Consider the following 13,230-nt stretch of genomic DNA (forward strand, 5'->3'; position numbering starts at 1 on the left):
AAAAACTTTTATCCCCCTCGAGCATTTAAGAGATACGAAATGGCCCTTTTTATGAATGTAACATATCCATTTCCGTTTAACATTTTACACTGCAATTTTAACATGTTTGGAAATGATTTGCCTTTTTTCTTTTAGAATAAGCTTTATAAATATTCTGTAGAGTCAATTGAAGTATAATTCTTAAGGATCACTCTAAGACGCCTACAAAATCTTGTATATTTTTAAGTGTGCCAATTTGTAAAATATTTTGTAAGTGTATATTTTTCTTAGAAAAGTGCTGTGAAGTGTTTGTATGTGTGAGGTTTCCCTTTTTTTGCACCTCCGGGTGTTAATAAAAGGATGTACACTTAAAAGTTTCTGGTTTTAAAAACCAAAATACAAAGAAAAAAAAACTTAAAACACTTTTGTTGGAAATTTTGTAATAAAAAGAAATGTTGTGAAAGAGTGTAGTGATATTGTGTAAAGGAAACTGGAAAATTTGTGAGCGCTTTGCTGTTTTATAGATCCTCTTGTAAATTATTCTTGTAATATTTTGGGTTTTGTTGTTCTTGTTGCAAAGGTTTTAAATATTTGTGACTGACTCTGTATGGTGCAAACGTCATATTGTTAACTTGCTGAGTTTTGTTATATTGTTTATGGAATAAATAATAATAATAAAAAAAAAACAACAACAAAGCAATTAAAATCTCATTTTAAGATCATGTATGAAGGAGAAATTAAAACTGCCGTTTGCTGAATATTAGAAATTGTTTCTTTAAACAAATTGCTGCCCTCAGAAAGAAATGAGCAGCTGTCCTACTGCCGCTCGCACACGCACTCGTGGTTTCGGCCCTTTGGTTTAATTGGGCTCACATTAATTACTATAAGACATGCTGGAAACAGGGGTGCAATAGAGGACGGGAAGAAATGGGGAAAATACACTTGGATGGCTTTTACTTTTCCACCGGTGGCGCATGGTGTTAGAACCGCCGCTTGCAACACCAGAGGGCCTGGGTTCGAATCCCCCCTGTGGCGCAAGGGGTAAAACTGCCGCTCTGCTACACTAGAGGGCTCGAATCCCAGGAGTTGGACTCAATGATCTCTAAGGTCCCTTCCAACTCGCACGATACTATGATACTATGATACCTCTGGCACTGAAAATGGAAACTCGGGCAGGAGCTGGCAGCAGTAGGGATCTGCCTCCTGGGGCAGGTCTGCCAGGGCACAGAGGTTCCCCACAGCGCAGGCTGGCTGGTCTTCGCTGTCTCCTGAAAAACACTGTTTAAAATTGCCATTCCTTTCCTTAGCACTTCGCACTGATGGGAGTGATGAGGTGAGCTGTCTCTTTCTGCCAGAAGAAAGCTGGGTACAGTGCGGTGGGCAGTGAGCGCTCACCGGGTTCCTGGGTCTGTCGCCAAGGGAATGAGAAGTTACCCTCAGAAGTCAGACGTGGCACCTCTACGAGAAAACAGCTGCCAGGATTCACGGACAGCCCCAGACAAGCACTGCCTCTGAAGTGCAGCCCCAAGTGACGGCACAAGATTTTGATGTTCCCCATGTTGTGTGGTGCCAGATGCAAAGTGGGGAGTCGGGACTGCTGGCTGGTCTCTGTTCTCTGGTAAGTGCAAGGTGTTGGGGCTCCTGGTCTGAGAGGGACAGGTGTTACCACCCTGGAGATAGTTCCAGCACAAGTACAAGTCCTGCACAGAAATCAGAACATCGTGCATGCAGCAATGCGCCTGTCAGTGTTAATGACATCAAGGCGTAAGAGAGACAATGCAAATGCTTTCCAAGTCCTGAGCAGCCTCAGGTCAAGGTGACTCAGAGTTTTAGATTTTGATTTATGGCCGGCAGTGCCAGTGTGGCTGCTGGACTTGGGCTCACACCGTGGGCATGGGGAGGACACCCCACAAGGGAACGTCACAGGATGGGATGTGCTGCAGTGCTGCCAAGCACAGCAAACACCCACAAAATGCTGTACAGCCAGATTAAACTACTCACTGGAATTAAAAGCATTGCTTTGACTTCCCTAGCGCTTCCTCCAGCCCCAGTCCTAAAGTTCTTTCAGTTTCTAACCCTTAGTTCCCAATGGAATCGTACTTCTTAGGAAACATCCAATTTCGTGGCCTTTCCCACAGCTGCAGTTCCTCCTGCATACATGGGGCAGCACCTGTGGGAGCCTCTCTGCCCCCCACCAATGTTTGAAGCTGAAGCTGACAATGCTTAGGCTGCTCCTCAAAGTCAATTCCTCTTTATAATTCCTCTGTTCCTCTTTAGAGCTCTTCTGCTATTCTTTCATGGGAGAGGTGGGTTCTACCAAAGCACTTGCAGTGTAAACAGAAGGAATGAAGTTGTAAACCCATTGAGCATCTGAGGGGCAAAGCACATTTTTAAAGGCCAGTTTCACACACAGCTGTACCCAAACGGGATTTTGCAGCTTGTTTCCAGCAGTCCCACCTCCAAAGCCTAATGCTTAAACCATGAACACATGATAAAAAACCAAACAATTAGTGTGTTTACCGGCACACAGCTCTGATGAACTAGGAAATGGGAATATGCTCCTCTCTGCACACACAGCAGCACTGGGATCTGGCAGATTGCGCTGTAGCAATTACAGGAGATAAGATTTGCTTCATGTCAGCTTCCTGGAGGCAAGGAGAGATGCTGTCAGCTGTGCAGAGACTGGTTCTGGCTCTGCAGGGACTACCTGCCAGACCCCAAACTTACTCCAACCCAGCCACAGACACACAGGATTTTACAGGTCCCAAACTGCAGGAGGGAACAGCCAGCACTGGCCATGTGGAGTTGGTGTTGATAAAGGTATGCAGACTTCCACAGACAAGTTGCAGGTGTTTCAATGGGGGTGACACCTACATACAGCAGCATTGCTTCACAAACATACTTTGTGTTGCAGTGGTTCAATAAGACACTTAAACGTGCACTTTATCTTAAGCATGTTAGAGATTATATCGCTCTTTAGCAGAGCATTTAAGTATGTGCTTAATTTAGGGATTTAATTAAGGATTTTAATTGTAGACTTCAGTATGTGCTTACCTGTTTGGCTGAATATGTGTGAGATTACTCCATGCTGACGATTTCTACATACAGAAAGTGACTAATTCCTCCGGAATGAAAATGCTAGGTTATTCTTGCACAATGCAGTTAAAATGTAAATAGGAAAATGCACGAGACAGTTAACTTGATTCCTCCAGCTGAAAGCATTATCCATGACCAAATCTGAGTTGATTAAAATCTAATATAATTAGTTTTCACCTCTAAAGTGGCATTACAGATCAATAGAACAAGGCACTTTAAAAATGAGTCTCCAGCTCATAAGCTTTAATTACGAGAAAGGAAGGATTCACACATGCTCTCTCACTGGAGATAGAGACCTTGAAATGTAAATGGCCACCAAATAATGGGCTGTGAAGCCGTTTCTCCAGTCATTAGTGTTTTAAGCTGATTTCCTAAGGAAAGAGAGCTTCGGCAATTTGCATCATCAGCCTGCCTTTGGGGTCACTTCCATCGCTTTTGAATTCCCTGATAAATTTCTCCTAATTGGGGGAGAAGGGGGATTCCAGAGACACAAAGCTTCAGCAGGCTTGACACCAGCAAGCAGCTGGTCTGCTTCTGCAGGAACATCGGTGGCCATAGAACAGCTTGCTGCTATCAGCACTGGGACCACCTTGCAATGGGGCTGAATCTTCACTTCTGCTTTCCTGCACTGCTGATGGTTTAGAATGCTCCAAAGCTCCGAATACACATAGGTCTGAGTTATCTGCTGTGACATGTATTTTATTGCATGCCTGGAAAGTGCATATAATTTAAATGCACAACAGTGATACCAGTCTGGACTACAAGAGTCACTGATTTAGTGCCACATGCAGTGAAACATCCATATTGCTTCTTCGCCTTTTTGCTTCTTTGGGTTTTTATCATTTTACTGTTCCTAGCTGAAGTTATACAGTAAATGATGCAAGGGAAGATGTAGTAGCTGTCTAGGTGGTTTTGGAAGATAAAAACTCTTGCAGATATGAGAGAAGGAGAATGTTTGGAGGAAATTGAAAGGAGGGAAAATGTCTAAATCCTCACAGTGCAAGAAAAGTATTCTAGCAGTGCTTGGTGGCATTCTTCACCATGTCTCCCAGACCATGAGAGTCATTACGTCCCTATGTTGCCTGTTTCCTGGATGCGAGGAAGTAACTGGGGAGGCCAGCTTATGCCTCTTCTGTGCTCTTCCTCCTACCCCAGCCTGCCTTCCCACAGCCTCTGTTCCCCACTATCAAGGCAAATGTTCCTTGTCTGCCATGCTCTGCAATCCTTTCTACCCTATGCCACTCCTGAACAACCTCAATCCCTTCTTCCCAACCTTCTCCATGAGTGCTGGTCAGGAATCATCATCCCAAGTCCTGGGACAACAGCTGAAAACTGGGGTCTCATTGAAACCGTTGCTTTCTGCCACATGTTGATGTTTTCCAGCTCTGCTCAAGAGTGTCTCCATCCCTACATTTAAGGACATAGACAGGTTTCATGCCATATGGAATCCTCCTATAGCAATGCCTCTGTCTTTTTGCTGGCAGCAGTCAACAAACAAGCTGAGATGTATGTTACCCACAACTTCTTCCTGTGGAGGAATGAAAGGATAGGTTTGGTCTGGGAAGATACTCGAGATGGAGATCAAAGGTGCCACAGCATTCGATACTGTCTCACAAGAAACAATCTCAGGATGGTCTTGGCTTTGTAGCTGGGTTGGGATAGCTGGGCTGTGTGGTCAGCAAAGGAACTGTCAATAGCTGCAGAGGTGTTCAGTGTTGTGGCTGAACACGGCCCCTGAAGATGGCTTAAGAGCAGGAGATCAGACTCTGGTTAATAACTCATTTCAAACACACTGGCAGGAAAGAGAATCATTTCCTGCTCCTCTGGGTTGTAGGGATGTTCTTGAAGGGAAGTGCAGGTTTCCATGAGAAAATTGTATCCCGGCCTTAGATCATCCCTTTGCTTTACTGTTGGGTTTCCTGTCCTGCAGTGTGCATGAATGCAACCCAGTGGAAGAAATGGTGTGTTAAAATCAAAGTCTTTCTGTCTCTGATACCATGAGATACCATAAGCTGTGTGAGGTTGACTGCATTTTCCTTTTAAAGTCCATATATTGAGCTGTCTTAACATGCATTAGGGGGAGCAATTTGACACCTGGAGAGGGAAGGGCCACCAGAGCCAGAAGGGCAAAGGAGCCTTTGCTGGGGCGACCTATTCCAAATCTCCCCCCGCAGCCAAAGGATGGCATGATCTGATCCTGGGCATGGCCTCTGTGCTACAGAGAGACAAGCATAAATAAGTTTCTCTTGCATTATGCATCACTTTTTTTTGTTACTTCTTTTTTCCCCCCACATGAAGCATAAGAACTATTTCTAATTCCTGTGTATACCTGCACTGTTTTTTCCCTTTACCATTAAAATTCACTTAGAGATCTTCTAGACAGCGTGATTATGCAAGATTAGGCTTCTAGCCTTTCAGTGGAAATAACAATTGGAGTGGGTGGCTATAAATGCAGCTGCAGACAGCAGTGAAAAGTATCTGAGGAACGTGTTCTCTGGAGCACAGGAATTGTTATAGCTAGGTTGTGTGGCAGAACTGGCTTGGGAACGGTGACTGCAGGCTGGCAAAGCGGGGACTGGAATCAAGGAAAAGAGGAAACTGAGCTTGACTGAGCACTGTCTGTCCTGCTGTCTGCAATTGCAGCACAAGTTGTTGCAGCAGCAAACAGCAATCATCTGTGGGAGTTAGTTTTGTCTATCAGAGCATCCCCACTTCAGAGAGTCGCTCAGCATCGCTGGATGCTCCTTCAGATGATGATCTAGAGCAAATAACTTGAGTAATGCCTGACTTACCAACTCGTCTATCAGGTGCCGTGTGTTTCTTATCTTCTTGCACACTGCACATCTCCTATCTTCTTTGAGAAGAAGGAAAAGAGAAGCCCACAGCATTTAGAAATTTGGAGATAGAAAAGACATCTTCAGATGTTTTACCAAAGTGGTGATGACCAGGATCTCTCATGCCTTACATTGTGCACTGCAGTGTGATCATAAAACCTTTATCTGGAATGCAGGGCTGTGATTGACATGCTCCTATTTCAGTGCACTGCTGGTGCAGAGAAAATCTCTGCCAATTCTCAGCAGTGCAAGGTGCAAGACCAACAGACAAGTCAATCTAATTTCAATCTGCAGAGCACCTGTATAATGAATAGCACATTATCACACCCTTTACATGATTATCTCTATATAATATAGTTAGTCTTCATAGCCTTTGGTGCATCATGTTATTTATTCTTTCATCTAATGTATTTGGAGTAACTTGCTAGCAAGATGCAGCCCCATTTATCCTTTTAGGGACAACAATACCAGGAATAAATGTTAAACTAAAGGAAGGAATTAACAAGGGAAAGGAAGGGAAGGGAAGGGAAGGGAAGGGAAGGGAAGGGAAGGGAAGGGAAGGGAAGGGAAGGGAAGGGAAGGGAAGGGAAGGGAAGGGAAGGGAAGGGAAGGGAAGGGAAGGGAAGGGAAGGGAAGGGAAGGGAAGGGAAGGGAAGGAGAGAGGGAAGGGAAGGGAAGGGAAGGAGAGAGGGAAGGAGAGAGGGAAGGAGAGAGGGAAGGAGAGAGAGAGAGGGAAGGAGAGAGAGAGAGGGAAGGAGAGAGAGAGAGGGAAGGAGAGAGAGAGAGGGAAGAGAGAGGGAAGGAAAGAAAGAAAGAGAGAGGGAAGGAAGGAAGGAAGGAAGGAAGGAAGGAAGGAAGGAAGGAAGGAAGGAAGGAAGGAAGGAAGGAAGGAAGGAAGGAAGGAAGGAAGGAAGGAAGGAAGGAAGGAAGGAAGGAAGGAAGGAAGGAAGGAAGGAAGGAAGGAAGGAAGGAAGGAAGGAAGGAAGGAAGGAAGAAAGAAAGAAAGAAAGAAAGAAAGAAAGAAAGAAAGAAAGAAAGAAAGAAAGAAAGAAAGAAAGAAAGAAAGAAAGAAAGAAAGAAAGAAAGAAAAGCAGCTCTATTTGTGCTATGCTGAGATGCGTTCAGCCCTAAAGATTCAACAGTCTGGTATTTATCATGATGAAACCAAGAAATGTCTGATGATTACATGAGGACAATAAAGAGACAGAGCACGAACTGCAGGCTGAGAGATAAGGGGTACGTTTTGATGGTAGGCAACCGCTACAGCAGTGGTATGTTGAGTCGGCTGCCAGGGGCAAAGATCAGCAGTGGTGATCAGCAGCTGCTGGAGGCCACAGTGCAGACACAGCTTCTGGGATTTCTCCCCTCCTGAGGAGACAAAAGGTCAGCTGCAGCTGCTAATGGAAAATCTCCCTGTGAGCTGGACCTCCATTTGTCCTAAGGAGCTGCACCATAATTTGTAAGCCTGCAGAGAGAAGCCTCGACCTTGCACAGATGTGTGTGCTCGTGCATAAAGAACTTGCACATGAAGTCGCTGTGATACTCAGTGCCTGGGCAGTAGCTATGAACAGTGTCCTCAGAGGTCCTGGCTGAGGTAATGGTGATTCATTACTCTGTGCAGAGGGAGAAAACTCCCAATCTTTGAACAGTTGCATCCCAGTGACAGAAGTCCCTCGACTCCCTTTGCTTTGCGTTATTTTTACGAGCACTAAGTCGAAGAAACACACAACCCTTCTGTTTTGGCTTCAGTTAATCTTTTATACTAGAGAATATTTGACACAAGATTCAAAGAAATGACAAATTGCACTCTCTAGAGCAGGCATTTCCTAAAGAAAACTCAATAAAAACATGCAGACATGCTGCTCATCATATAGATCTTGCAGGCTCTCATAGGCAGTAGCATGAGTTTCTGCCTGCAAAATTTGTTTGGCAACTGCTTTCCAAATCCTCTCTGGCCCAGATAAAACCACCAGCCTTCAGGATCAATGATCTCCTCTTGTAACTCGCTGCACAGCAGGGCTGAGGGCATCAGAAGCAATTAAAGAAAAATGAGAATTGGTTTGAAGAATGTAATAATCATTCAACGAGCTGGAGAAAAAAAGAAAGAAAGAAAAGAAAAGAAAAAAAAAGGATAATATCATTGATACGCTAGAAAGAATAACATATGCTCTCTAACAAGCGTTATGGCACCCACAGAAGTAAGCCTGAAACCACAAGGACTCGCACTGTAAATGATTTGATTCTGGAGAACAAGGAAACAATATGTTGAAAATCAATTCAAGCAGCTAAAAAAAGTGAGGAGTGGGCAGGGGAAGGGTTTCTGTCTCCAGCCTTGGAACAGGCTAAGAAACCAAGTCTCTCCCAGAACTTGTGCCTGTCTCTTCATAGCAATATATTGCCTCCCAGTATATTGTAGAATCATAGAATAGCTTGCGTTGCAAGAAACCTTTAAGCTCATCAAGATATCATGCCCAGCTCATTTTTTTAGTCACCTCTACAGCTACTTTTGGAAATTCATAGTTGTTCATTCTTTGCAGCTCCCACATGCCCTGTCCTGTTGAACAGACATGCTCAATGATGCCTTCCTGGCCAAACAGACAAGACATCCTGCTGCACTGGAGCACCCACATCTCCAGCTTGTTTTTTGCCTGCATGTGGGGATCTTCCAAGATGCCTGAGCTTGCAGCATCTGGCTTCTCATTGCTCGAACAGGGGATCAGCAGGACAGATAAACTGATCCTCATGAAATGTTCAGAACAAGTAACATATTTCTTTCACGTTCCAAATGACCCCGCTACAAAACACTGCACCTCAACACTGTAATTAAGCAGCTCTGCTAATGGGGTATCAGAGGATGGGCCTGATAACTGCTCATCCAGGACTGTCCTCCCCAGTCCCAGGCCCTCCAACATGATTTTCCTGCAATTCTCTGAATTTCTTTCTGCATCAATTTCAGCTGGTCTTGGGATTATTTGTAAAATGGCCTTGGGGAACTTGTTCAAAGGCACTGCCGCCACAGACGACTTTGCATTTTAAACCAAAGCATTTCACTCCTATCTGTCTGGACACACGAGCTGCTCAGCGCTGCTTCATTAGGCAAGTTATTTTTAAATTCTCAGAAAGAGCAAAACATTGAGAGAGGAATTATCATTTGCTGTTGAAACAGCTGCAAAAAGGAAGAGGCATCAGCTCTTTGTGGGACCCCCTGCTACTCGAGTGATTAACCAGATGGCAGGACCGAGAGGCACCCACTTACACTCAGGAGACACATGAGATGTCAGAAATACCATCCAAATATAAGGATTGGTGGGGGACCACCAAAACAGTGGGTTTGATGTAAATGAGAGGAAGCCAACAACACCCAATAGGAAAAAAATCCGTGTAAGATTTCTCCCTGGCCCTGTCCTGTGTTTCCCCTTTTGTCATCTTCCCATTTTTCTCCTAAGGATAATAAGTAAAATAGTGGGGGGGAGGGGGGAAAAAAAGAGAGAGAAAAAAAAAAGCAGTTTAAAAACCCTCCTTTCTAACTTATCAACACCAATGAAAACATAAAACCTGCCTTATTCCCCGAAGAAACAGTTAAAACCCAGCAGTCACCCAGTGCTTTCAAAATGCCATGGGGCAGCAATAAGCTGGTGTTATTTGGAGCCACTCTTGCATCATAACATGCTTATACGTCTTAGCAGCTGACACTGTTCTTACAGCACAGAGTTAGGGCAAAAGGCCCAGCAATAAAGCTGTTCTGGGAGGTGTTTGGGGAGGGTTTTTTGCAAATGCTGAATGCCCCACACCTTGTGTTGCTCAGAGCAGCTACGGCTCATGCTGATGAGGTGAAACAAAGTGTTGAAAAGCTGTAGCCTACTCTGCCTACATCTAAAAACGGAGCTGAGAGGACTGGGAACAGTCCTTTCATGCACCTGAGAGCACATACATATTGCTAAACATTTTCAGTGATGGACACTGGCATAGCTGGCAAATTGCTGGTGGGCTGTTTCAGTGGACAACTTACTCCAGTGCTAAAAATCTTCTAGCGTATATACAGCAACAGTGTCGGTACCCAGCTACCAAACATCACATAGCCAGATAAAGGTAGCTTTACTGTTAAACCTGTCATGCACACTCCTTGAGACTGCATGTGAACTGTCCACTAACCTTTTCTTTCTTAATGAACTGTGTTTCTTGGGTGTTTCTCACACAGGTGTGCTGCTCAGCCCCTGGGAAATCTTCCTCTGTTCCTTTCCACAGAGCAGCTATGGGATCCCAGCAGCACTCACAGCCATGCCTACGACAGTGCTACAAACCTCTGTCATCTTCCTTGGCGTCCCTGCTTTTGGCTTTCAGGGAAGTGTTAGAACCTCTTATCGCAGCTGATTGTTCCTCTTGTGAATCATTGTTTTCTAGGACTTTATCTCCCTTCCTGAAGTCCAGCTGCCACTCTATTCTTAGGCAAATGACTTTATATCTGGTGGCATTTAAAAACATGTTGTGTGCTTAGGCTTAGCTCATTATGTGATCCAGATTAGGTTTTGTATCAATGACCTGCCCCAAACTTTGGCTTGCCTGCAAACCAGCAGTAATGATTTTGTGCTTTCGTTTAGGTCACTGATTACACATTAAGCGGTGCGGGGTCAAGAACTGATAGCAAGGAAACTGTGCTGTGCTCAGTGATGAATCTGCTTACAATTGCACTCCCGAGACCTGCCGGTTAGTTTTCAGTCCAATTAATACTTGTCATATGACTTACATTGTTCCTCTTTCTCAGTCAAAATATTGTGAAAGACAAGATCAGCTGTCTTACCAACTGAAGGTTTATTATATCAGCACTGCTACTTGAAAATCATGATATTTAGTTAAATTGACAAAGCCCAGTTTTCCTAACGTTGCAGTACTTTTTGAAATGGTTTATCAGTGAGGCTTCTTAACATCCCTGTGTTATTTTGCTTGGAATCGCTATCTGTATGATGGGAATATACCACATCCGCTCAGGTAAAAGCCACAGTTTCCCCCACAAGCCCCTGCTATATTGCAAGAAGTAATACCCCCACCATGTCTTATGCAGACAGGCTTGTGCTCTTCTTCCTGTTACCCAGACAGGAGGGGAATTAAGAAGGTAGCATGTGGAAGGATGGGACCCACGTGAATTAATCACCTTTCCTAAGAGAGCAGCACTGCCTAATAAAAAGATCTCCAATCAGAATTTAAGTCCAGCAAATTAATGAAAACGTCTCTTAAAGGTGCAAAATTCTCCTCCTCTGGCACTTCAAATCTCTTTGATGCTGATTAAAAAGTGACCAGCTTGAGATATTGTTTGAATGGAAATATTTGGTTGTGCAAAACATAAACACAGAACTTCCCTCTGCTTGCCTAACAAAGAAGGCCTGTAATGAGCACCATAAAGCAATGTAGGCAGTACTGATGTGGAAAACAGCAAAGTTAGACTGCTAGGAATTGTTATAATCTTAGATTTCCTTTCAGGTTTATTTTGGGCTGGTATATCTGTGTAAATGGGATTCATTTGCTGGCTCAGTACCTGGCTCTGCTAACACTTGGAATGTATAAGGATTTCAGTGGGTTTTTTTTTTTGTTTAGTTTTGTTGTTGTTGTTTTTTGCTTCAGGTTTAGAAGCTCCCAAGAGATTTTGATTTTTCTCACCTCACCGCATTTGGATTATTACTTATCTATACTGTGAATAAATTATTTTAATACATTTCTAGAGGAAAAAATAATAATAATAAAAAAAAAGCAAACATTTTTCCTCATCTATCAGCGCATACCAAATAACCAGTTTTTAAGACCTTAGGGGATTTAAAGCAAATTTATTTACCCTCATTGAAAGAAATGACATTAAACTTACCATAGAAAAGTGCTGTAATTCTTCTTTGCTGTACATACATTACCAAACTGAAAAACACTTAAGGATGGACTACACCAAGATTTTGCTATAGGTTTGGGAGTTTTTCCTTATTGCTGCAAAGTTCTCAATGCAAATATATTTTCCCTTTGAAATACACTGCTACCCTGATCCTGTTTTTTTTTCTGAGGCTGACAAGGAGATATGCGCACACAAGCCATTAATTGTTATTAATGTCAAATGGGCACTGAAATCCACTAAGTGGGTTTGAAAAATCAGAGCTTATTCTGCATCTGATGGATCCTGTGAGGTTAGCCGTGTATCATCTCCATCCAGTCTCACTGCGGAGGGTGTGGAGGTGCTTGACCCCAGTCATCTGCCCCAGACCTCTGCTACAAGATTTTACTGCTGAAATAAACCATGGATCAGCAGAACTCAGCTGCCATCTCTGCACATCACTGGACGTTTATCTCCCAGCAAACTGCCAGAAGAGTAAGGAAGTGAAGCATAGTATTTTTCATTCCTCTGGTGCCGTCCATTTGATAATGTGCTACACTTTCAGCTGGTTACTCAAACTATATTACTGAGGGGAAAAGAAAGAGGCAAACACAATTTGTTTGTCATAAACAAATGCCATAAAATACTGTTAAAAAATACTCTGAGACTGCTTGAGGAGCATAAACTATTACTTCTTGTTTCAAATAGAAGCTCCGCTTCCCATTTGTTGAATAATTCTAACATTTTGCTGCTTAGGTTACTGCTGTATAACAAAACCACTTTTACCCTGCTCTGACATTGCCTCATATTCAGAAAAGTTAGGGAGCAAATATTTGCTTCATGTTCATGCATAAGTCACTGTTGCAGTCACGTCACCACCTGCTTCTTCAGTTCTTTAAGGTCCATCATCGGAGTACTCTGATGGATGTCCTGCTGATTTACCGATTGCCAATGCTGACACTCAGTGGCTTATCAATTGGCAGCACAAAGCTTACTGTGATAAAATGGATCGATTGTGCGCTGATCATCTGCTCCCTGAATTACTGATGTTTTACATCAGAATGATTTTTTGCCCATTTCAGAGATGGCTGCCAAATAAAGAAAGCTTACATACTGAACCACAGGATCTTTCTCTCTTCAGATGATATTTTCTACAAACCCTGGAATCTACCTACAGGAAAAGATCTGTTCATCATATGTAGATAGATCAGTGTATTGTAGGGATTATAGCAGAAAATATATTTGCATTGAGAACTTTGCAGTATTGGGGAAAAAAAACCCCAAACCTACAGCAAAATCATAGTGTACTTCCATGTTTTATGCTCTGATTCAATAAAAAATATATATAGTTGAGGATGTACATCTAATCCAGATGGAACTGGGGTTGCTCCTTTAGTAATCGTTTTGGCATCGTGGCCTTAGTTCTATTGAGTTTCCAATCAGTTTCTTTTCACGGTCCCATCCTGTAGGAAG

The sequence above is a fragment of the Excalfactoria chinensis genome, chromosome 4 (genome assembly GCF_039878825.1).
Source record: "Excalfactoria chinensis isolate bCotChi1 chromosome 4, bCotChi1.hap2, whole genome shotgun sequence".
NCBI classification, from domain to species: Eukaryota; Metazoa; Chordata; class Aves; order Galliformes; family Phasianidae; genus Excalfactoria; species Excalfactoria chinensis.